This window comes from Cydia pomonella, chromosome 5 (genome assembly GCF_033807575.1).
Source record: "Cydia pomonella isolate Wapato2018A chromosome 5, ilCydPomo1, whole genome shotgun sequence".
NCBI lineage: Eukaryota > Metazoa > Arthropoda > Insecta > Lepidoptera > Tortricidae > Cydia > Cydia pomonella.
The window spans coordinates 22,643,165-22,670,846 of NC_084707.1; the positions used below are offsets into that span (position 1 = coordinate 22,643,165).

At 35.2% G+C, this 27,682-nt stretch overlaps 1 protein-coding gene across 2 annotated transcripts in view; it reads right to left on the reverse strand.

Annotated features, from left to right (window-relative positions):
* Nucleotides 1–27,682, reverse strand: part of LOC133518109 (leucine-rich repeat neuronal protein 1-like) — a 361,984-nt gene that overhangs the window by 243,220 nt on the left and 91,082 nt on the right. For both annotated transcript variants that reach the window (XM_061851695.1, XM_061851694.1), the window contains one exon: nt 21,434–21,477. The gene's annotated coding sequence lies outside the window, so the exon portion shown is untranslated. The remainder of the gene's footprint in view (nt 1–21,433; nt 21,478–27,682) is intronic.

The following is a 27,682-nucleotide window of genomic DNA, read 5'->3' on the forward strand; positions in this document are numbered from 1 at the left end:
AACAACTTAATAATATGAATATTACTTAGTTCAGGAAAGGCAGGGAATATTTCTAAACGAGTTTGTCTTTGTGCAATGCGATAAATACAATTGTTCAAGGAAGTGGATAACGTATTTATTATTGAAGAAAGAAAGAAGAAAGCGTAATTTTAAGTGTAATTAGAAGTATTCTTTAAAGAAGTGTTCCCGTAATTCTGTGTGTAAGTATACGGAATTTCACGCATAATGTTTCATATTTGAGTTTTAGCGTAAACTTCCAGCTCTTTGGGTTTTTAAAGAACAGTACCCCTAGTGTAAATTTGATCGACATCATAACGTGACGAACGCGTTTGCGTTAAGTCTCATTTTGTATAGGATTTTGAGTTTCCAAAACGTCCCGCTTGGCGCGCTCTTTCTAAATCCAATACAAAATGAGACTAAACGCAAACGCTCACGTCACGTTTCGAAATCGAATTTATTTACACTCGGGGTACTGTATCCTACATCGTTTGGGTTTTGGAAACTTTTTGTGTTATTTCAACTTAAATAAAACATACTTATGATAAAAAAGTTTTTTTTTTTAAATCATAAGTATGTATAGTGTACAGTAAGCAACGACGCTCCAAAAGTATCTGCCATCCTGGTATACTTTTTCAAATAGGGATTATATGATAGCGCAGTTAGCGGTGAAAAATATGTCACAGTCTTAATTGTTCTATATTTAAACATAATTTTGTTAGATTTTTACAAACTTGTAGGTAGATATTTTACACGCGAAGTCTGATCTACTACGTTTGGTGCTGTATGTAAAAAACGCGCACGAAGGGTTCCGTACCATTATTTAATAAACGGCAAAAAAATTATGTTTGTTGTATGGGAGCCCCCCTTCAATATTTATTTTATTCTGTTTTTAGTATTTGTTGTTATAGCGGCAACAGCACGGTTCATGAGATACAGCCTGGTGACAGACAGACGGACGGACGGACGGACGGACGGACAGCGAAGTCTCAGTAATAGGGTCCCGTTTGACCCTTTGGGTACGGAACAGTGGTGAACAGTGGTGATATTCAGTATCGTTTTTTAAACCGCATTTTTGGCATTTGTATTGAGGGTTACCATTACCAGCCCCATAGAAAAAAAAAATGGCGCCAAAAATTTTTTCTTCTACTTTTTCCGTAGCAGAACACGATACCGAATAAGGGATTCCCACTATGTTTGTGTCACCTTGTATATGTTCTTTTGAGTTATTATAGTTATGTTACTTGTGTTTGTCATATCCAACGAGTGACCTGTATACACATTTTCACATGGGCACGTATGCTGTACATTATTAGAAGTTTCTCAGTAGTCCAGCGTATTAGCGAGGCTATAATGACGTCACAGCCTTATCGTGTTTACACTTTGCATCCTGTAACGTGAGTGTACAGATTATGAACGACACATCTTTTATAACCCTTACTACAAAGGAATAAGGTTTAATTTTAGTTAAACAAATGTGACTCACAAGGTACGAGTATAACTGGGTTAGATTGCAGGTAATTATGTGAAACTGAGACTTGGTCAGGTATACTTGGATTATATTTGATATTACGTTCCTATATAAAAAATGTGTCCCAATGACTTTATTTTAATTCCGTTACTATTTTTCACAGACTTATGTATGACGGGAACGTAACGGAATGGAATAAGCGAAAAATGTATGGAAATTTTGGGAACCTTTTGGGATCAGAAAAGCTCGTGACTCTGAGTAGAAATAACATGAAAATTCCTAAATTTTAAATTAAGTACAAGTAAAAAAAAATGGCCCAACTATAAAAGCAATATTTTCACTCAGTATTGAACCCCTTGTGTAAATTTATTCGATAGCGAGACAGATGACGAGACGAGAGATATGGGATTTAAAAACAGCGCGCCAAGCGGGACGTTTTGGAAACTCAAAATCCCATACAAAATGACACTAAACGCAAAAGCGTACGTCACGTCACGCTATCGAATAAATTTACACTAGGGGTAATGAAGTAGGTACTTCAAGTAAATCACGTAGCCGCATTATAAGCAAAGTACTACACATTAATGTACGAATAGCCGAGAAAAGCGGGAATAAAGACATAACTAACATTGCAATAACAGAACTGTGAAACTACAGTAATTAGTTTCAAGAGCCTCATACAAAGTAAAATCTTGAACCTCATTCCGCTCTCGCAGTTTAATTAAAAGACACACCTACATACACTAACGTAAAGTACGACCCAATGAAATTAATTAACTGCGGTATAGATAAAAAATATTAAATAAGTTAGCTACATGAACATGATTTGTAATTAATTTAACTAACGTTATGCAATCAACGTTGAATAAATTAAAAACATGATTTGAATGTTACAAAGAATGCAACACGGAAGTCGAGATATTGTCTACCATAATAGTTTGAAGAAAATATTAATGAAACCCGGCAGAATAGATATTATCAGAGCCCCATTGTCTAACATGAAATTTAAAAACAAAACATTCCAAACTTGAAATGCAAACAATCGAACTGGCCGAATAAAAAAACTTAAGTTTTAAGTCGTTCCAAATTCGAATGCTACGCCCACCTGCCGATGAGCTCATCGAATAGTGTTGCGCGCAATCTAAATCGATTATATGAATCAGATCGACTATTCGGTCTTAAATATAATAGTTTGCGACTTCGCGTGCTTGATCAACACAATTCATCGTGAATTATGGGACTTTGTCTCGTTGCGGTTTGTTTATAGGCGTTCGTGTTGGATACGACTGGGAATTATATTTTATCTATATTTGGTGTTGATGGTGTAGAGCTCCGTTATTTATGTTCACTGGTCACAGCATTTTGCATTGTCCGTGGGTTTAGGTTCGTTAAAAGAGTAGGTAAGCGTGATATATTTTATCTTAATGGTTTTTCGTAAAGCTTCCGTTCGGATATTGCACATTTAAGTAAAATAAATAATTCAATCGATATACATAAAAACTGCTCCTAATCATTTTATCGCTTCCTGTATTCGAGCCAAGTCGATGATAACTTAGTGGATGACATCATTGTCGTAGCGTCTATTTTTTGCCCTTCAACCGGTTCTGAGTTGTCATCATATTGCAATACAGCTGCTAAACACGTTAATCAAGAAACACTCGATTATTAACTTTGGTATCTAATGCAAAAGGCTGAAATTAGAATAAGCGTACATTCGTGTCTAGATAAGGTAAGAAGTGTGACAACGAATCAAATGCGTATTAGCATTTTAGCACGGCGCTTCTGTTGACAGCCGCTTCGTTCCTAATCGCTTTATTATAATGCAATAAAGCTGACTATTGAATAATTAACTGCAAGAGAATATTGTGAGCTTTTCATTTAGCAGTTACGGTTTTGAGACCGTTTTTTGTAAACCCCTAATGACCATTTAAGTGTTGAAAAGCTTTGAGTTTTTGCGAACAGGAAACATGTTTCAAACGAATTCCGTAATGTGTACTTATTAATGAGGGAATGCAAACTTCTTATGTTTACTAATACGTGAAATGTACACCTGGCCGCAAAAGTGCATGACCGTTTTATGAATGAATTATATTAAGAATGTGTGCATGTAGTTTTGCAGCTATATGCCAGACACTATCAGAAAAATGACATAAATAATACTGACATTCCTTCGGTCTAATCCAAATACTGTCAATAATATTGTCAGGCATATATTATGGTGATGGTTTAAGAATTTATTTCTCCAAAAGAATGTTACAATTCACTTACATAGAGAAATACTAACAATCATAATATAAATTATTAACATAGTGCAATATAATTATTACACTATTCGTATCCATACTCCACAATAACCCCCTTATTTATAAACGTCTACTAAAGCTACGATGCCGCTAATAATCGTTTGTCCCTTTCCGTCATACCAATACGTCGGAAAGGGACAAACGATAATTAGCGGCTTCGTAACTTTAGGAGACGTTTATGAATAAGGGGGTAAGTGTTTATACTCGTACGAATATTTGTGACATTCGTTTATTGTTTTAAAAAAACCGTCCGAAACATCCGAACTTGGATTTTATCAGACTTTTTTCCTGTTCAAGTGATTTCCGCGATAAACGTATTTAGAGAAGTCCTACTATAATGGGATCAATGGGATTGTAGATAAACGAATTGAAAAATAATAAACTAGTCCTACTCGAACAAAGTCACTAGCAAAAGCTAGTTTGAGATAATGAAATAGAAATAATTTATTTGTAAGCACAAATACAACGGTTCCACAGTTTCTGCAGATATAAATATTCCTACTACTACACTATTATAGCTAACTGTAACGTATAAAAATCTTTGTATTACAGTTTCATTAAGAAATAACACTGCTATGTAACAAACACGATTAAAAAATGGTTCCCATTTTTACCATGGAACACTGAAAATGCTAAAAGTATTATTTTAAACAAAATAGCAGCTCTTTAGAATGTAGATGAATGCAGAACCGCGTGCGTGGGCCAACACTAATGACGTTACAGCGGCCATTTTAATATTTTTCGCGGGAAAACTAGTTTTAACAATTAACTTTAGCAACCTCATACTACGTTTATACAGATTACTGAAATTTAAACTTTAAGATCCATGTGGTAAAGTTGTGATTTCTCTGAAGTAGTTTGATAGATATGAGTTGATGTAATTTTGCGTTTGTATATTCTTTGTTCCTATGGGGTTTGCATTATAAGCTTTTAAAAAGCACTATGTTTTCTGAATATTTCTTTTAACGTGCGTTCCGTTTCACGTAAAAGCTGCTTTTAGAAACTGTATCTGATTACCTTCTGCTTTGTTAGGAAATTTTATTGTTACCAGGAGATAAATATAGTCACTAAGATTTCATCCATAATATCTACTGAAGCGTCCATTGTATTAATAAAGTACAGAATAAAACCAAATATTAAAGTCAAACCCCTTTTCACGAAGGTGAACCTAACCTTCATTATGAAAATTAATGGCCTAAGAGCAAAGCGTTTCGCCAGACCGACTAATAATTAATCATATCCAAATATACTACACACTATTTACTTATCAACTCAACAAGTCATATGCGAAATCCAAGCATTTTCCAAGTGCCGAGCAAAGGAAAACTACTAACCCAATGATTATGATTAATTATCTTCAGAAGCATTTCTAGAATCGAGATATTGACATTTCACGTATCGAAAACGTGTTCATAACGTGTTCTCGCTCGATCTAGATCGTAACCATATACGTGCGAGGGTAACACAGTGATATGTGTTGAATTGGTATAATGATTTTCGTTGCAGAGTTCGGTGTCAGAGCGTTTATTAACGAGCAAGACAAGTCGGCAATAAAGGCTCCGATAAATCGGTGCTGACGTGTCGTTTGGAATGAATGATTCTTCCTTGAGTCGAGACGTAGATATTATCTATATCTACTTTTGTACTACTCTTATACTGACGTCTCACTCAATTCATGTTTAAATATCGATAAACGGACTTATTAGTTAGGTTAAGCAGTTCTATTAAGAGGCTGTCAATACCTAAAGCGCGCACACTGTCTATTTGTATGATGTCTGTCTAGATGAGATAGCACTGTCGCATGTTACTGGGCCTGGACAAGGGAATAATAAGAAAAATATTTAAATAAAAAAAGTGGATTATAAGTGTAATATTTAACTCGACCACGGTTTAGATATAAATGTTTTGAAATTGTGATTTTAATTGCAGACCCATAAGTCAAAACAATAAAGACATAAAACCGATTAATTGTGATTTTAAGACCAATCTTTTACAATTATTTTTTTCGAGCCGATTTCGTTCAATCGTGTATCGAGTACGACCACGGTCTTTGAAGTATAATTAATATGAATATATATTTTTCTTACTTGACTAAAACAAATAGTCTTTCTTAAATAACTGTTTAAGTAACATCAATTTCAAGGACATTGGGCGTGGACAGCCTCTTAAAATGAAAACCGGGTTATTTTTAAATATTTTTTTTTATAATAAAAGTAAAACATTTTTCAATTTCATTTTTAATAGTTAAAGTAAAATAAGTTATAATATTTTAGGTGTACAAATTTTATATTGTCTCATAAAACTAAGTGTTTCTAATAAAAAATAATACATACAGATCTCTTTCAATAACCAAGTTTTAAAACGACTAGCTAGATCCGTTTGAAACTTTGTACTTACAATAGGATAAAGTATTATCTATGCCTGTAATTAGTTTATATAGCTTCAGATACCATAGTTAAAGAAATACAGCGAATTTAAGTTTTTATACAAAACTTGTTTTTGCTCTATTTCGTTTGTTTTATAAGCTGGAGCTATATAAACTAATAATGTATCAATTATTATGAAAAAAAAAAAAATACAGGTATAGATATACCTCACTTCATTGTCTGTGCAAAGTTTCATTACAATCTAACACGTAGTTTTAAAATGAGAACGAAACTCTGTTTGTATGGGAAGGTGAAATTCGGCTGAGTTAAACCAAAATAAGTTGGCAGCGATTTTGACAGCCCAGACGGTGCACGGGTTAGTTTAAACGTTTTTTAGACTTCTATGAAATTATGACGTTTATCTGACACTTACTAAGCGGTGGTGGCCCAGTGGATATGACGTCCGACTTTCAATCCGTAGGTTGCGAGTTCAAATCCTGGCTCGTACCAATGAGTTTTTCAGAACTTATGTACGGAATATCATTTGATATTTACCACTAGCTTTTCGGTGAAGGAAAACATCGTAAGGAAACCTGCATACATGTGAGGTCCCCAATCTGCATTGGGCTAGCGTGGAGACTATAGCCCGAGCCCTCTCGCGCATGAGAGGAGGCCTGTGCCCAGCAGTGGGACGTATATTATAAGTGGGCTGAATTATTATTACTTATAATTATTATTTGACACTTGCACCATCTGGGCTATCAAAATCGATGCTAACTTATCTTGGTCTGACTTTAAATAATTTCACTGTTGACAATATATAATTTACAGTACATATGGGGCTACTTTATAGCACTAGTGCGAGAAGTAGCATATTACGTTACTGTGTCGAACATTTAAAGGGCCATATGTACTGTAAAACGTTGTACGATACATGTGCGAATAGGTAATTCGCAACTCGTGTCGATTTAAAACACTCCCTTCGGTCGTGTTTTAATTTATCGCCACTCGTTTCGAATTTCCTATTTTTCGCACTTGTATCGTAATGTACTATTATACACAGATTAGCTCACTTTTAACGAGACTGCATTTTTTTCACTCTCCATTATACTCTGTTTTGATTAACAGTGTCGTTGACGTCTTAATTAGCATTTTTTGTTCGATGGCTTGAGCTGTTATGACAATTTTAAAAGGTCGTATCTGCCAATCATTTCGTACCGTTTTTAATAGGTACCGTTTGGATTCACTACACCAGCATTACTGATGCAGTATTGGAGTGCGACATTACTGCCGACTGCATTGCTGCCGCAAATGTCAAAAATCCGGGCATCAACATCGACTGTGACGTTTGCGGCAGTAATGCCGATGTAGTCTAGTCTCAACGGTACCTTAATTTTAAGGCGAAGGGTAGAGCAAGCTCTTTCCATACAAACTTTGTGCGCGTTTTTCTTCGTCTGTGTTTGCGCTACAGTTATTATTTTTGGTAAATATGCTTATTTTTCTGTTAGCTTGATGTATTATTTTTTTTAATTTTTTTTTGTATTTTTTTTTATAAAGAAAAATTTATACATCAAGCTCTGCGTATATCCAAAACATATACAAGCAAAAAATGAAATTAAATGCTATAGTGCCAAAACTAACGAATAAAACTTGCACAAGGTTTGTACGGAGAATGCCTTGCCCTGCCCTGCGCCCCACTCACATGCTTCATATTTTTCAGTGACCTCTATTATTATAATAAAATAATTGATAGCATAATATTACAGTGGATTTTATGTCACAAATAGTAAATGGAGTCAACAATTAAACTAAAATCATAGATCGACATTTATTAACATTTAGATCAAGTCCGTCTAAGCTAACTTAGCACAAGTTTGAATACAATAAAGTGAGATTGTGTCATTAAAAACGTTATATTTTCATAGAAATTTGTCACTTATGACTTAGTCTAGTTAAAATTATGACTTGGTCTCACTTTAAAGGGTCGGCAACGCGCACGTGACACCTCTGGAGTTGCAAACGTCCATAGGCTACGGTGACTGCTTACTATCAGGCGGGCCGTATGCTTGTTTACCACCGTCGTGGTATTTAAAAAAAACTTTGTCATTGCAAACGTCATGCAAAATTAGCTTGGTCTGACTCTGTTTTATTGATTGCCTTAAAAAACCTATACGATAAGATAGTTGTAACGTGTTTTACACGCCTCATGATCAAAGCTCAAACCGCAAAAGTAAAGGCTTTTATGAACACAATTTCATAGGTTTTATAAAAAATGGACCACTTTTATTTTTCCATATAAAATAATTCAGCAAGCAATCTATCACTACTTTGTTTTAACTCAAAACGTCGCATTTAATGACGCAACGTCACAACTGTCACAAGTGCGTATGATGTATAAAATACACAGCCGCTCGAAAAAGAAACAAAATCAATTGTGCTCCGGTAGTTAAGACTAAATAAAAAAAAAATCTTTTAGAATTGTTTTGTAGCACTAAAACCTACGTGTAGTGGTTATATTAAAAATACACAGTGTAAATATACTATTAATGTTAAGATAATTTAAGAACACTATGCTAAAACGTGGCACGCACATTTCGTTTTAAATGGTAACTGTAAACGTCGTATATAGCTTGGCCACGCGTTATTTCCTCGGCAGTCTATGAAAAGGACGTATCTGACATTTCCAGCTACGCTGCCAAGAATAGAAACACTGTAAAGGAGCACGTTTTGCATCGTTTCCTAAATTGCTAGCGTCTTATTTTGACTAGAACCTAACCCGTATTTTTTTTTTAGTTTACGTTTGAGCATTAAAGATTATAATTATGTATGTAGGCTCATCTCAGAGACATGTGTATTCTGCCTATCCTAACCTAACCTATGGTACTCAAACATGGTCGTTAAGGGAGACTTTAAAGGCCAAACTCAGAATGCCAGCGAGTAATGGAGCGCAGTTTTCGCAGAACTGATAGAATCAAAAACAGAGTGTCACCCAGTACCTACAGTAGATGGTGTAACTCTCACTAGACTTCTGGCCGAAGGGTGTCCTGTTTCGGCGGCGGTCTCAGGCCAATCTTGTGAATCCTGCGCCAGACCAGACGACACAAACATTTGTGTATAATACGTTATTTGTTTTTATCTGTCTTGTTGAAGTATATTTCTGTTTCTTTTTTTTCTGTAGTTTTGCAGTGTCTTAGTCTTGAATAAAATAATTCGAACACAGATGTCAGTGAATTCTGCATGTGCACATGCGACCTTATTCCTCTCGAAAGAAGATTACACTTGTACATAGAAATACAGCAGTAAATCTAACCGTAATTTATTTAATTCGTCATTTATTTAATTCGCCTATAGATCTAAGAAACACAAGCAATAAAGACAATGCCATTCATTACGGCTCCAATTCCCACCTCACGACAGCGTTCTCTACTCAAGCGGCCGTGTAAACTGCATTTCGTGATACTTGGCGGCGCAGTGGCCTGGGTTACAGTAGGTGTAACTGTTACTTGAGTAAAATACCATGTTTTTTTTTTATTTTTTTTATTTAAACTTTATTGCACAATACATGAAGAGTACAAATGGAGGCCTTAATGCCACAAGGCATTCTCTACCAGTCAACCATGAGCCAAACCGAAACATCCTAATTGGTGCAGGGTCAGAATACAGAGTAAAATGACAAAAAAATATTACAATATTATATAAAATTATACGTACATAAATAATATGATACATAAATATACATACATACAACCATAAATATATACCCATTGTGAAACATCATGAGGACGACCTTTGAACCTTGTCAAACAGATGCTTGCGCAACATGCGCTTGAAGGAGAATTTGTTCTAAGCTTGTCTTATAGAGAGAGAGATGATTGTATTATTTATTCAATAAAAGGACAGTCGTGAATAAAATAAATTTATAATTCCTCTGATATTTTGAGCGTCTTAAGCAAAAAGCACTGGCAACGTTAGATTTAATTTGAAAATTATAGTACTTATTGCTTTTACACAATACCGAACTTGAATATATAGAGGGAAGTTGACTAAATAATTATTTTTAACTCGTTAGTCTATCTCAGAATTATTTTAATGCAGCATAATTGCACTGATTATTTTTACGCTTTAGCGTACTTAGCGATCTACTCAAAAACCCTTATAGCCGAATAGTAGATATATATCCGAAAGCGTTCCAGTAGTTAAACACAAAGTACAGCTGATCTAAGCAATACTTGAACGGACTAATAATCTTTTTCAACTTAAAATAATATTAAAGTCCGCAATTAGTATTTACTTACTATAAGGATTTATTTCCTTTACCTTTCGTCCTGCTGATTCTTTCATCACTCTACAGTCCTAAAGTACAGTTGGCTCGATACTTGCCCGCAACTTCGCAGCCGGTGATATCGCGAAAGAAGTTCCCGTACGTGTCCCGACTGTACAAGTACACTCGCCGCCATATTCACGTTGTTTGCAGACATTTTCCCTTTGAATTCCTTGGATTATCTTTTATTTACGTGGTTTGTTGAAAGAGTAATTCTGTTTTTGCGACGTTTGTACTCTAGACTCGGACGATATTTCTTGTGTAATATATTGCATGACTTCTCAGTTTATTGAGTTGTTCTAAATTTTACATTTCGTTTTATTCATTTTTAAATTTAAAGAACAAAAACTAACAGAAATCTCGAACCGTGTAAACATAAAAAAATAAATCTAATATGAAAATGTACCCCATAATCCGCAAATCATCATGGCGCTACATGCTTCACAATCAACATATATAACAATGTCGTAAGTAAGTTACAGTTCCTTACACATACGACCTTCCGTTTTCAAATCTTCATAAATCGCGTGCGCCGATAGCATCTCCGATAAGCGTCACGAAAGCCTATAGTTAATTACTTCACTATACCTAGTTCACCCTATTTACCATTTTCTACCCTACAATAAGGTAAAAAAGGTTTTAATTTTAATGATTACTAGTCAATAAAGCTGCTTTTATGCAATTTCTAGCTAAAAGTAACGATATTTTCGTTTCTTCGCTGTTTTCACCGACAAAGAGTTGAATTTTGAATGGCTGCCTATTTCCAGAATAATTGCAGTTTACTTTACTTGTACAAGTAGTTTTCAACCTTGTTACCAACAATAAGACATAAAGTTTGCGCGGTTTAAGGATTGGAAAATTGTAATTTTTGTAACAAAAAAATTGGTTTCCTGAGTTAGGGAACTAACCAGCCTCAACCAGGTCCTAATCGCGCTCTTAATGTAGGTAAGTTTTTTTACTAAAAGAATACCTTATAAAGTATAAAAACTCTATTAATTCTAGATTCTGATGTTACCTGTTATGTAACAAGAATGGAATTTGCCAAATATTTCCTTGCTGATTGAATTGATCCGACGCCGACGTGTACATAATTATACTCTACGTAAAATATCCTTGTAGTTTATATCATTCAATTATTATGAACAACATCCATTTAGATTCCAACTATAGACAAATGAATAACAAATTCAATTCCAGTTTATCTCAGTACAGATACGGCTCTAATAAAAAAGAGCATAAATCTATTAGAATTTCAATTACACTTGCGCCCATATGCGCTAGAATGTAGTGAATATGAATATTAAGGCCATAACTGCATATACGACCTTACGCTCGCAAATATAACACGGTAAAACATCGAAACATCAGTCGATTAATGGGGACCGGCTTATCGGAATCGAATTGAATCAATTAACTTTTTACAAACTGAAAGTGAATGAACATGGGAGAAGAAATATTTACAACCGCTGAATAATGCAAAAGATAATAAATCGTGTACGATTGATTTTTTGCTCGGACTTAACTCAATCGAGATGTAGTACATGTAGTATTAAATGCGACACGGGACGCCATTGCGTGGTGTTAAATGATTTATTTATAAGACACGGCTTTATATTTTAAAGACCACAAGAGTGATTTTTTCAAAAAGAATTAAGGGCCTAATAATTTTTGTTACTATGTTATAGTAAACACCCCTATAATGGAACAGGCACCAGTAATGGGATGGTATAGACAAATCCTGTAAAACAAGTATTTACCATCAGTTTTTAATCGCTGACAACATTTTACCATAAACAAGAGCCAAAGAGCTGCTTAAGTTCAATTTTTCATGGATATTTGTTAGTTTGAAAATTAATGGTGCCATACATCCCATGACTGGAGCAAATAACCATAGTTTTAATTGGTTAATTATATTGAAACCAATTGCAGTAGCTTTCACATTTAAAATTTCATGCAGCTTACAAACAAAGTAACTGTGGTCTTTTTCAACACTAGCATTTACGAATACATGTATCTTTCTTGCACTGTTTAGTTTTAGAGTAGTAAGGTCGTATCTACACCACGACGGCAAGCGACCGGACCACGTTTTAAATAAAGTCGTATCTACGCGTGGGGGACTGGTCCGAGTTCTCCCGAGGGATGGGGGAACCTTTTGTGCAGGAAAAGTTAACCTGTGTTTGATCAGTGTTGCACGTAGTTAGAAGGCACATATATTGTCATTGTCACCCTTGGTTTATTGCGGGGGGAGTGAACGATCTATCTACTAATACAAGTTAAATTCTATAAAAAGCAATGTCTGCCAGAAACCGGTTTTTTTTTTTGCGAAAACCGAAGGTTTCACACAGCAGAATCGAAACTACAGTCGGCCTGATTCGAACTTTAAGATACGATGAAAGTTTGCTAAAGATACGATATGGATTAGATATGTCAGTGTTTTAAGTGATGTTTTTGTTGACGTTTCTTCAAACAAAAACATCACTTTTGACACTGACATATCCAATCCATATCGTATCTTTAGCAAATTTTAGACGTACCTTAGTTCGATTCGGGCCGAGCTACGACACGGCTGAAAGGTTTTATGGCCGAATATCTTTGTCCGAAACATGTTTTTCTATACCGTTAACACTGTTAATTTTTGTCGTCTGCAATTTACAATAATATTTTTTTATGTTATACACTCCAGAATTCAGCATAAATTCAAAATAAATGGAGGTAACTTTCAATGCGTACTGGAAAAAACATCAAAATATTTTTTTACATTTATCTGAGACCTGTTAAATTCAAAAGGCTTCAATGATTTTGAGTTTCACTGAGTTTTACTTCAAAATAACGTAACTAACACTTTTGTGCACAACAATATAAACTAAATAAATACACTAAAATCATGCGATTTCATACCATATATCAACGCAGCAAGAAGTTTAACGGGTGCATTTAAACGCCCTACTTTAACCCTTAGAGACCAACTAAAATCCAGGCTTACCCCAGTATTCAATCGCCTACTTGACTATAAAAACGGCAAGTTCTTTCACGCTCACGGCTTGTTAGGGCGCTTTGCGGGTAAGTTAGTACTGGCGCTAGTCAACTGGTTTTGCTACACGAAAAGTTGCTAAATTGTATGAAGCTGGAAAAAAAGTTGAAGAGAAGAAGTTCTCTTATAAAGTAAGTATTAAACTACACAAAGGCTACATTAGTTAACTTCACGTCATAGCTGATACTCAATTCGCTCAATTTATTCTAAAACTCCTCGCATAGTTCCGTCTAGTAGCCAGCCATTTGAGCTCAAAATTCAAGTAGAAACTATCTCTCTGCCGGGCACGCTTAGCATTCCATTTTCGGTTTTTGGCGATCGCTGGATTTGTAAGCCGAAATACCTAGATTCTATGTTCTGTGTTGCATTTAAAAAGTAACGTTTGGATTGAGAACGACTGCCCGCAGTCTTTTGTTTGTGGCGGATCGAAAGACGATTTTTTTTGTCCTTATTTTCGCTCTCTGTAATTCAATGACATGGAATAGTTTTAGATAGTCGTGTAGATGGGCGAGGTGACCCTTTTAAACGTCTGGCTAAGGTTTTAGTGCTCTAATGGTGACCCTTTCTCAATTCGATTGGCAATTTGATGTAAAATATACGAGTATAAAATAGAAATGCTTAGGTTTTTTATGTACGATACGAAATGCTGTCGAATAATTTAACAAATTGGGTCACGCTTTCGTGAGAGAATGTATCATCTAAAATGTGTAAATAGAAACTACTGGCTTCTGCTCCTCATCTGTGTAGTATAATGATAATTCATAAATAATATTCTGTCTTTTCCTGGGCCCCCAACTAACTCCATACTAAATTTAACTCTCCAATGGGGTTTGTTTGTTTTCTAGAAATTAAATTGTAACTAGCAATGTTTTGTTTGTTTGTTTTGTTACTTTATTGTATGTAGTACAGTCAGCATCAAAAGTAGCGGATGAAACAACGCGCCAAAAGTATCTGATAATCCGGATAACTTCTCCAAATATAGAATTTTTTTTAAAATTCGCGCTCAAAAGTATATATTTTACAGTCTTAGTTGTTCTGTATTCAAGACGTCACTTTTTGTTAAGCTGTTACAGAATGGTAGATACTTATGAAACGTTATTTGATCCGCTACTTTTGATGCTGACTGTACAACTAAACGGGTTTTTAATTTCACAATTTACAATTATTTGTAAGTTTATTTAATAATGTAGGAAACTTCCTATCTCGAGTTCATTTTTGTAGGCTGTTTGTTTTCGAAATATTTAAACTAAAAAAAACGGTAAGCAGTGTAAGCGGCGGTTTAGATAACAGACAGATTTACTTTTGCATTTGTAATATGTATCATAAAGTTATAGTTTTATTTACAATAACAATATACATAATGGATATATACAGATGATTACTATAACTAGCTTACATCTAAAATAGGCCCTTGAGGCATTGTACCAAGAATGCTGGCGGCATTTCCTCGTTGTATCGCAATACTTATACGTTGTGCGAGGAAACCGCCAGCTCTTCGGTCACCAGTTACGTCGACCAGACGTTTCGCGATTTCTCCAAAAAACTTGTGCGCGCTGGGACCCCATGGACCTAGAGTTTCAACGCCAAATGGTACAAAATGGTACTCTCTACCGAGTATAGATGTAATTTCATACTCATAGTCTATAAAAAAACTCAACACAAACAAATCTGTACCCCTAGTGTAAATTTTATCGACATCATAACGTGACGAACGCGTTTGCGTTAAGTCTCATTTTGTATAGGATTTTGAGTTTCCAAAACGTCCCGCTTGGCGCGCTCTTTCTAAAGCCAATACAAAATGAGACTAAACGCAAACGCGTACGTCACGTTTCAAAATCGAATTTATTTACACTAGGGGTACTGTATGCGAACAAGATTGATGAAAGTATTAATCGTAAGATTGCGTAAATGTATTTTTTAAATAGTGGCATAGCATTGCTTAATCGGATAGTTTATAAAAGACTCATGGCGTGGGAACTTAATGTCTTCTTATATGATACATAACAACATACATATCTGTCCATACATACAGATTACTTGCCCACTAGATGGAGCACATATAATTATTCGCAAGTATCAGTAAAAAATTGCGCTACCGCTCGGTTGTTTATGTGCGATTATTCTCTAGTTGTTTCTTCTGTTGACATGTAATTTAATACTACTAATAATGTATGATAATAATTCAGCCTATATACGTCCTTCTGCTGGGCGCAGGTCTGCTCTCGTGTTCGAGAGGGCTTGGGCTATAGTCCCCACGCTGGCCTAATGCGGGCTGGGGACTTCGTCGAATAATGTAAATATCAGATGATATACCGTACATAAGTTCCGAAAAACTTATTGGTACGAGCCAGAATTTGAACATTTTGAACCCGCGACCTCCAGATTGACATTCGTAAGTATTATTTACGTACCTACGTAATACCAATTTGAAGGAAATCAGGAAGGAAAGAAGCCGGATGAAGCCTTATAAAATCCTAAATAGCAATTACATACTTTCATGATTTGCGAGCCGTGAAAAAAGCCGAAGTAACGGTACAAGAATGATTGTGAATGGTGCCTATGTATCTTGTGATAACTGCGCGTTGTCGTATGTATATCCAAAACTCGTAACCCTAATTCAATCAACAATATCTAAAGTTGCAAACCTCTTAATTCCTTACGGAGGATGATATTATTCGAACAAGCTAACTCTGCAAGGCATAAACAATGACAAAATGACATTACATCACTTGTTAAAGACGAATCAATGTCAAATTTCTATGAAAATACTTGTATGACGTAATAACAAACATAAAATAAACAAAGACCAAATAATAACACAAATAATGAACAGAGAAAGGACTTTGTTCTGTTCAAGTCCATGCAGTTGTCTTACGCGGACTTGAACAGGTTTACGACTTTAGCCGACGATATGCGGAATCTACGTGCCGATATCTATGACACACAGTATCTCATCTCCTTAACGAGGTAAGCAAGTACACCGCTTCCTGCTTCTATAAACCATAGACTAGTTATCAATAATCTTTAATAACCGCTTGTGGGGAATTCGCACGTCCCACGGGAATTGAAGGACAGGGTAAGCTGGGGCCAGTTTGAGCGTAGGAGAAAAATGGAATTTGGGAATTTTAAAGTTAACGGAAAAATAATATTCTTTATGATACTTATAAAGCAAAGTAAACACTCTTAAGTGCTTATTATAAGCATAAGTTATGATTAAGATAAGATAAGATGTTTATTTGTAAAGTCATGTACATAAGATGTTATTAAAGTTATACAGTAAGCTTCCATGACACCCATGATTATGAACCATTCAGCTCGATTCAAATTTTAAGATACGTCAAACATTTGCTAAAGATACGATATGGATTAGACATGTCAGTGTCAAAAAGAACGTTTTTTCAAACAAAAACGTCACTTTTGACACTGACATATCCAATCTATAACGTCTTTAGGAAATTTTTGACGTATCTTAAAGTTCTAATCGGGCCGATTGTATATTATATTTGTACAGTCGTTATTAGATATATCGAAGCGGCTAATGTGTTCACAAATATCCGAACGAAGCTTATAATATGAAGACAATAAAGCCGTGCCGATAAATACATGCAGTTCAGATATTTTTGAGCACCTTGACTACTCCCTTACATCTGATGGCGACTGCAAACATTATGGTAGTTCCGTTTATCAAGTCTCATGTTTTTTTTATATTGTTTATTTACAATTTATTACAAAAATATGCTAAGAATCGCAATAATCATTCTTATACTCTCAAGACCATATTTTTTTTATTCACAGTTTTGGCAAACATTTTCTAAAACTTAAACAATACAGTTAATTGAACAGCGTCTAAACAAAGGCTGTCAAAAGTCTGCAATAAATAAATTGCCTTTTGGCGCTCTGTTTCAGCGATATTTGTCAACGAGCGCTAAACGACCGGGGAGAGTGGGGACGATGGAGCTGAGTGCAAGTCGAGAGCGGGATTTATATAATAGTTGGTAAAGTATTCACAATTTTTTATTTGTTGGAGCACTATTATACGTCAAAAATATCAAGATACATCATTTAAGTAATTGGCATTTCATTACTGAATTGTAACGTTAGCTAGTTTCCAAAATTGAGTATTTTCTACATGGAGAAAATTAAGTAAGTTCTCATATCTTTCTATGGAGATCGATTTTTTTTCCAAAAGAATGTCTTTTATGTCCTGTGAAATTCCCCCCAATTATTGGAGAACTTTCCCCATTTTTGGAAAATTTCCGCAACTAGCACAATCTGTAGGTTTCATACGTTTCAGTTCACAATGCCGAAACACCGGTTCCGCTATTATGTAACTTGCGGCCTTCAATTTTTAAGCATGAATCAACCCATATCGGTCATCTCGTCAGTTCCCGCAATCGTCGCTTCCGTCGGAGCACGAGCGATGCGGGTTCCGTAACCAGATTGGGAATCTAACGGTCATTCATAAAGATATAGGGTGGCCAAAAAAACACGTAAATTTTTTTTTGTTTACTTTTCTAATGACTTATCACTCCCCTTCGATGTCATTATAATTTCTTTTTGTTGTATTTATTTAAGTTAACTCGACACAGACTTTGCTACGATAATGTCGAAGTGTTCGTATAGACGTTGTAACGACCCGTCTGGCCTAATGGGTAGTGACCCTGCCTATGAAACCGTTGGTCCCGGGTTCAAATCAAATCAAATCCAATGATGAGCATGAATACTTGTTCCTGAGTCATGGGTGTTTTCTATGTATTTAAGTATTTATAAATATTTATATATTATATATATCGTTGCCTAAGTACCCTCAACACAAGCCTTATTGAGCTTACTGTGGGACTTAGTTAATTTGTGTAATAATGTCCTATAATATTTATTTATTTAATATTTATTTATTATTAAAATATAAGGTCACAAAACCCTAAGGTTCGTGCCCCGTTAAAATATTCTGTTCTTAGCATATTTATTAATGTCAAATATCAGCCTTTTTAGGGTTCCGTAGCCAAATGGCATAAAACGGAACCCTTATAGTTTCGCCATGTCCGCCTGTCTGTCTGTCTGTCTGTCTGTCTGTCTGTCTGTCTGTCTGTCTGTCTGTCTGTCTGTCTGTCTGTCTGTCTGTCCGTCGTAATTTGTGTAATAATGTCCTATAGTATTTTTTTAGACGTCAAATTTCAATTTATTAAATGGCGTCTAAACAAATGTCACACAAAGTTGAACTTTTATTAACTTATTGCTCATAATGGTGGAAGATATTTATCAAAACCTAATAATATATGATTGACAAATAATATAACATAGAATTTCAATTTAGTGGAACTTGAAGCGTACGTAGCATTTAAAGGTAGATAAGTAAGAATTCCTCGTAAAATAAGGAGAAACTGAGACTCAATATTTGGAAAAATGAGACACGGTTGAAATAAGTATTGAAAATATCGTATTCCGTAGAAATAAGTATAGAAAAAGATGAAAGATGAACGTAGGCGTTATTAAATTTGAGAGAGTTAACAATTGCTGCATAGGTATTTTCCAATAGAAAATGTTTTTTTGCTGAAACTTATTGGAACAGCTATAAATGTAATATTCTTTTTTATAAAGTGAATTGCATATATTGTCAAAGATTGCTTTTCTTACAAAGTTTTTCCAAATATTGGGCATATTTTTACAAAACTAAGTACGAAAAGGATAACGATTTTAGCACTCGATCGGCCCGATTCGAACTTTAAAATACGTCAAACATTTGCTAAAGATTCGATATGGATTAGATATGTCAGTGTCAAAAGTAATCCATATCGTATATTTAGGAAATTTTTGACCTGTCTTAAAGTTTGAATCGGGCTGAGAGGTGTTTTTATTATAAAAAATCCGTACTAGTGCAAAGGTTTTGAAACGTTTTGCTCAAAAAAATTCCATTGTACCTATAATATTAGGTAATACAACCGCTAAAATCTCAGACAATAAACTCACCAAAACAGGATACGAACGGCATATTCCCCCAAATCTTTTAATATCGTCTTCCAAAACGTTTCCTGTCGGCACGTGCCTTTGTTTTTGATATCTCGACCAGAAATTATTGAGTTTTTGTCATCGCTAAACGAATGAGGCCCCTCGTGGTTACCGTAATCCGATATTAAAAGCTGGGGTACAGTAAATGCATGACGATCTATTTTTAACCGACTTCAAAAAAGGAGGAGGTTCTCAATATCTCCGAGAATCGTGAACCGATTTTCAAAAAAAATTTAATCGAACGGGTATAACTCCGAGATGGTCCCGTTGGCACCAAGTCGGGGTCTGATGATGGGATCTTGGAGAAATCGAGGGAACTCTTCAAATGTGTTTGTTGAATGATGAAACACCGTGGGATTAAGTGTGATTGTAAAGAATGAATTATTTATTGTTATGTTATTAATGATGAAATTGATAATTCAATGTATATATACCGTATTTTTTGACATTTAGATTTTATTCTAGAAAGGTTCTAGACTAGTATTTTTATACAATTTTGATGTTTGACGATCTTTTTGTGAAATTCTTATTATTAAGTTTACCATATCTATAATAGTTCAATGTTTTTTTTAGAACAATAATAACTGCATCAATAAATTGCTCTGATATTTAGATTAAGATGATATTTGTAAAATTTGACGATTTAAAAGTGCTTGTTGCTAGGCCTATTTGAATAAAGAATATTTTGACTTTGACTTGACTTTGTTATAGGTACATGTATGGCGCCTTTGGTAATTTCTGAAGTCGGTTATATTTTTTGTAAAAAAGTTTTATTTGATTTCTTTAGCCATCATTTTTATTCGAATTTAAATTGTCGTTAGCAGACAGAAGTTTCTGTGGCAAAATATAGTGATTGACAAAATCAAATATCGATATGTCTATATATTTATACATTGCATAAAAAGATAGCTACCGTGAAATACACCACACGTTCGATATCTTCTTTGATACACCCTTTTCTTATTTTTTGACACTGTATTCTACAGCTTACGTTTTTATTTTCAAATACTTAATATATGTAATTTATTTATTTAATATTTATTGCACAAAAGAAAACCTTATAGTACAAAAGGCGAATTTACTGCCATTATTCCCTACCAGTCAACCTAACACACGACACCCGCTTCCATGTCTGTGTCGTTTATATACATCCAAGAGCTTCGGTTGAAGTATATATGTCATGGTTTCACAAAGTCGAATCTGTGATTGAAACCTTTAATGTTTGTGCACCTATAATTATCTTAATCTTAACCCATTGTATATGTCTCTTATTGCCAAGTTATTAAAGGTTAGATTTGGCAATCTGCGCGTCATCGTGGATGACACGAATTTTAATAACTATTACGCGAGCCAGGAAAGACCATGAGGAGGTGGTGGGAAATGTCTTAATACAATGTTTAGGTACTTAATTATGTAGCAAAAAAAACGGACGGTAGTCCCTGTACTAGTTTAAATACTGAATCATAGGAACCGAAAAACAACATTTCCGTGCTAACTTATCCGAGCCACCATTTCAAAGTAAATTTCGCAATGCGAAGTCCAAAATAAAAAGCGAAGCGGGGTCTACCCGATACCGATCGCCTAATACGGCTAATGGAAGACATTCGACTTCGGCGATTTTCCGAATGGTTTGCGATAGGCCCCCGTTAGACGGGGTATTGGATTTGGACGTAATGACGTTTGAAATAAGGTTTATTTTTGTGCGTCAAGGGAATTAGATGTTGTGATTAAAGTAGATTTTAGAGTTTATGTTCAAATGTTGTGTATGTTGCGAAATATGTACATATTAGATACGTAAGATTGAGTGCCGGGAACCTGCTGAGAGGGTTCTGTTCGTAGTCGATTTCCTCTACAAAACGGGAAAACCCTGGGATCGGCTACGAGCGTAGCGCAACGAAAACGTTGGTAGTCTGTGTTAAAATAATTTTAAAAGCTTACCAGGAATGTTGTTCGTACAAAGATGTAACAGTCATCCTCTGGATCTGTAAAAAAAAGAATAATTTTATCACAATTCATGTAAAATAAAAGCGATTGATGCTCGATGTAGACATTACGTCTACAGAATCGCTAGCATTCTCCATCCACCATGTCCCAAAATGTCCGTTCCATTACGTCACGTTTTAGTGTGAAAATTTCTTTTTCACTTGTATGAGCGTGACGTAGTGGAAACTACAATTTCCATAGAAATTTTTGGGACATTTTTTTTACAATCAGTATTTTTGTTAGAAAAAGCTCATCTACATTTAAGGTACCGTTCGGATTCAGTTGACACCAGCATTACTGCTGCAGTACAGAAATCCGGGCAGTAACATTAACTTTGACATTTGCGGCAGCAATGCAGTCGGCAGTAATGTCGAGCTGTAATGCCGGTGTACTCGTAGTCTGAATCAGAAGGGTAACTTTAATTGGCTAAAAACGAATTTAAATTTTGGTAAACTATATAGTAAGTAAATAATATTCTTTTGCAGGTATACTGAAGGACAAAGGCGTGTATTGTTCCCATGGGAGTTATAAAGATAAAGATAGTTTATTATTCAAGTAGGCATATTACAATGCGCTTATGAACGTCAAATAAAGCTACACCGGCTCTAACCCTACACCTCTGACCCGAGAAGATTTAAATCCTTCCTCAATTGGAGGAGGGTATCCCAATATGCACCGGCAAGAAACTCGGCGGGACACATCTTTTCAAAACATTACATCTTATAATTTACATGCATTAAATAAGAAAAAAAAGTACAATTTAGATTACTATATAGATATTATAGATTATGAAATAAAATCTAACTGCCGAGGCCGTTATACTTTTTTTAAAATTGTGTCACTAATTCATATGAACCAAGAAGGTATAATTAAGTTTTAGTTTTAAAATACTGACGTTTATAATTCATTTTTGTGTATGTAAAAAAATATTGAATTAGATTAGTTTAATAGCATTTAAATATTTTTTTAATGTTCCAATCGTGGCTGAATGCTGAATACATCAGTACCCCTAGTGTAAATAAATTCGATTTCGAAACGTGACGTACGCGTTTGCGTTTAGTCTCATTTTGTATTGGATTTAGAAAGAGCGCGCCAAGCGGGACGTTTTAAAAACTCAAAATCCTATACAAAATGAGACTTAACGCAAACTCGTTCGTCAAGTTATGATGTCGATTAAATTTACACTAGGGGTACAGTTCGTTCGATACCTAACCTGTCAAAGAATGACAATATGGCTGACGAATGTTTGAAATGTCACCGTATTCATGAATGAACCGGTTAAAATTTAGTTTATTCTTCGCAAGTATGATGAAAAACATTGTGTGTAACTCCGGGGGTAAGAATATTGCAAACTCGAGTCTTTAATGCATTCCAGCCTGCGGCTGTCGTGCATCTAAAGACCTCGTTTGCATAATTTAAAACTGCCCTCGTTGCACATCGTACTATTACTGTGCACCATACAGTTAAAATTACACAGACAATTAAATACAGAGTTAAAAGCAAATAATGATGATTAGTAATAATGATTAATATTTAATTTTGTAATGGTCGAATGAATTTTACTTTATATTTCAAATTCGGCTGACACATGTATTCATTTTAACGATAATAATTCTATTAGCGTGTATTCATTCCAATATTATTTAAGTAATCTTGAACATTCTACTACTAAGTATATGAACATTTGCAGTTAATTAGCGAATAACTGGAAATATTGTTTCACATATTTTAGTATTTACATTTCAGGATTGTGTGATAGGTATGTATAAGTTACAGTATGTACGTAGTGTAGTCCACGTATTAACAGGAGAAAATTTCAAAAGGGAGAAATTAATATATAATAATTTCTGTTTTTTGTCTAAGTATTCGTAATACAAACCTTATTGAGCTTACTGTGGGGCTAAGTCAATTTGTGTAAAAATGTTAAATAATATATATATTTTTTATGTCTGATCCAAATATAAAGCTAACATTAGACAAAGACATCCCCAGACCTACCACAGATCTAAAAGACAGGGAATTTCCAACTGACGCTACAATAGCCATCGAATCCCAATAGCGATGGCGAGGTCTAAAATAGACGTCCGAAGGCCTAGAGCCGACGCTTGGACCCTTGAGACCCGATGTCGTTGCGTTGTCACTTGCAAATTATAGACGCTTCTAATTGACTGCTCAACTCTATGGCATTTATAGCCCGATTGCCATTTGGGTGAAATTAGACAGATGAAGACGGATAGGTTTGAGACGGGGAAAATGAATGTCGCAAAGTAAAGTTATTGCCTTATTTTGGAAGTAAGTAAGTAAATATTCTTTATTGCGCCAATGAAATAAAAAAATCTAAACTATTTACCATGTAGAATATGTAGATAAAGGCAATCTTATCGCTAAAAGCGATCTCTTCTAGACAATCTTAAGGGAGCACGATACAGAAAACAAAAAGTCATGCAGTACAAACAAAACAAATCAGTTTAAATAAAGTAACGTAAGGCACAAGGTAAAATAACTTTTAGAGTGTTAATAACTTATTGACACCTATGTAAAAAATAATATTAATAAAAAATAAATGCTACAACCGAATACAGAGCCTCCTCCTTCTATGCAATTGAAGTCGGTTAAAAAATTAAATTTAGAGCGTAAAATTAATGAGACGATTCTAAACCAACGACGAGGACGAGCCGGTAAATAATATCGACGCGAAATGTATTATTCCTACTCGTTTCGCAGAGAACAAAATAACATAAATTAGAAAATTAAGTGGCTCCTCGTAGCAGAAGTCAATTTAGGTTGGTATTATACCTAAAATCGAGATAGCAGGGGTGCATACCAAAGCAGAGCTTAATCAAAGCGGATCCTGAGGGCTATTCGTCCCGGTACCGCGACATTAGTCTCTTGGCCGGTATAGGGGAAAAACCGGTACATTGGGTCTTACATACCGCTGGTAAGGAATATCTAGTCAAGCTAGAAACTATACTCAAAAGCAATGTAAACGGACACTTTGCATACAATGCTTCCCCATTTGAATAGGTCTGTGTGAGACATAGTAAATAATAGGTACATTTAGGACAGATAAGGCTTCTAGAGAGTCCTGCCAAAATTCCTGATTTTTTAACATAATGTGACCGTGGCGCCGCACGCCCCACGACAAGGCAGTTGAATTTAACGAATTTCATTGAATTGATGTAATCTGAATACCACTGTAGACGGCCATTTTAGATACAATTATTACAATAAAAACTTTTGAGCATAAGCCTATTCAACCACTCGTCAAAACCTCTTGATATTTTTGGATTCCCGTTGCAATGCTCACAATCTGTCAAAATTCCTGACAGCTGGTAACGTCACATACGCATGTCACAGTGATGCTGAACAAAATCCACACGCAATTGTGAATTTCCAAAAGACAAAGTAACTTTCCACCCTCGTGACACGGCGTTGTGAGCAAATGTACCAGGGCAAAACAAAGCAGAGTTAATCAGGGTGTCTGATCCGGCGGACTATTTGTCGCGCGACCGCGGCATTAGTCCTGTGTCCACTTGCAAGTTGGACAGCTGATTAGTTTGCCTCAAAAATTGATGGAGATCGTTTTTGCTGGGCAAGGATTACTACAAACTAAAGTTGAGGTATTTTACGTTTGAGTAAGTTCAGTTCAAGTCGCTAAAAAAGCGGTTAGAACAAAATTCATTGAAATATCAATTAAGAGGTTAAGCGCGTTACATTTTTTCACTGTTAAAGTCCATTTACAAAATCCATATCGTTTATAAGTCTTGCAAGGGAGAATTCTTCACCTTTATATAGCATTCTATCAAATCGTCCATTTAGCCGGTTTTATTGGTAACTTTATATTGATTTGCCCCGCTAGAGCAAAAACCCTTAAACTTTTTTACAAGTAATTTGTCTCGTTGATTTGATTACCGCCCTCATATGCAATCCTCCCAAATACTTAAACACATTACAAGTCCCATTATTTTCTGTTGTACTTAACGTAACCAGTCCCCCAAATTCTTTCAAAACGTCTATTGCTAGTTGTATTACTTCCAAGTGCTTTCATAGTGTATGTATATGCAGAGAGTCGTACGGTTGTATATCCACTATTTTATCCTTCGCAGACTATAAGTCTACTTCCCCCAACATTTTCCGAATCGTCTGTTCCGCTGATTTGATTACCACCCTCAGATGCCTAGCTCCTTACTTCCCCCAAATTTCTTACGAAACGCCTTTTGCCTAAGTTGTATCACTTCCAAAATATTCCCATAGTTTAAACTACACGTATACCGTCGTACGGTTGTTAAGTAAATATTCTCTATTTTACCCTTGCAGATTATGGTCAACATCCATTGCCATGTTTCAGATGTCATTTTCTCAAAAATATCACATCTTTTGTAATTTTGTGCTGTGCCTTACATTCCCAATTCCAGAAATGCTTTCTAAATGCCTATTGCCAAAACGTATGGTTGTTAAGTACGAGTATACCCTCTATTTTATCCCTCGCCAACATCCCCCAACATTCTTCCAAACCGTCAGTCCCGCTGATTTGATTACCGCGCTCAGGTGGCATGGTACTCCGAGCGCTCTCACGGGAGTTTTTCTAATTTCCTCCCAGGTTTTCGCGGCTCATTTGGCAGATTTAATTTATTAATGAATCTGTTGGTACTATCTGAAGTTTGATTGTGTTTATTCGTCGGGTGTTTCATAATTAATTGTTACTGGCTACATGTTGGTCCTTTTATACGTAAAATGATTATGTAGGAAAATAAATTGATTTCATTTCGTTACGTAGCTATATCTACTGAATTTCGGTAAACAATCCAGAAATCAAATGTCTCATTTATTATCATGTTTTATACATATTTCCAAAATAATTTCGTTTAACTGTATCTAAGCCCTTTTCCTCACTTATTTTCGTCATCAAACAGAAAATATCCGCCAGTAAATTATGCCATCAGGAGCTCATAAAATAAGGTCGTCCCGTTATGACCTCATTATTAAATCCATTTCCACGGCACCAGGAGTCCATAACAAACGAGGTAACCTCCTATTCCTTTGCCGTGTCACGCGCGGTCATTGTTAATTTAAGAAAGAAGTTAGGGTTAAGCGAGTTAATGTAATAAGCAGCAGAGGAAAGGTGATATAAGTGTAACACACACAATAAAGATTATGATTATGATTACAACGACACATTTATGTAGTTGAAGGTAAGGGAAAGTAGGATCTTGTCTATTATTCCTGCACGTCATACTCCTCATGATATATGTAGTGTTGTAAAAATTTTCGTTGCTGTTGCAGTATAACTGCTGTGGCGTTGAAACTGGTGGTGTCCTGATGTCACTGAAAATTTCCTTAATAAAAACAACCAAGTAACGAATTGCACGTTCTTACAGACACAGCAACGCGGCTACAGCAACAACGTAATTTTACAAGGAAATGAACAGTAACATGTCGCCATCCGAATGTAGCTTTTATTCTGATCTAACTGAAGTTTATTTCAACTTTAGACTGCAAATAGCAAGCTATTTAAAAATATTCCAAATAATCTTAGACTTCATTATAACCAACTTTCTTCAAAAAAGGTCGGAAACCCTTTAAAATAATTCCCTTATTAAAGCAAGCTACCAGGAGCTCAGAAGAGGCACGGAGCTTGCGGTGACACGCCCGCCGCGTCCTTGCATAACGTGGCTCGTTTGCATTCTGCAGTAATGACTAATATGAAATATGGCGCGTAATTACATGGGTTAGGTGATAAAATAATGGTTTGTTAAGTGCCTCCGTAAGTACTTACCTACCTATTGTAAATATTGAAGTGTGAGTTTTTATAAAAATAAACAACTCTTAAAAATGAACCGACTTCGCTAACTAGATTAAAATAGTGCATCTTTATAGGATACAAACTTTCAATACGATGTTCTGTTGATGTTTTATGGTTTTCATGATAAGTTCATTTTACCTTAAGCAAATATCTGTATCACATAAAGTTGAAATGTGTTAGTAAGCTATGTACGTAGGAGTATACCTACGTACTTAAAATCGAGATTGTCGCTGCCATATTAGGAAGAACATACAAATTACTTCGTAGTCTCCCCTGTATTCATAAAATCTTTGTTAAATTTTGTTCCTCTCTAACAAACACAAATGTCAAAATGAAGGATAAAGACAAACGATTATAAGGGGCATGTTAGACTTAATAACGCCATTTACTAACTGCAACGT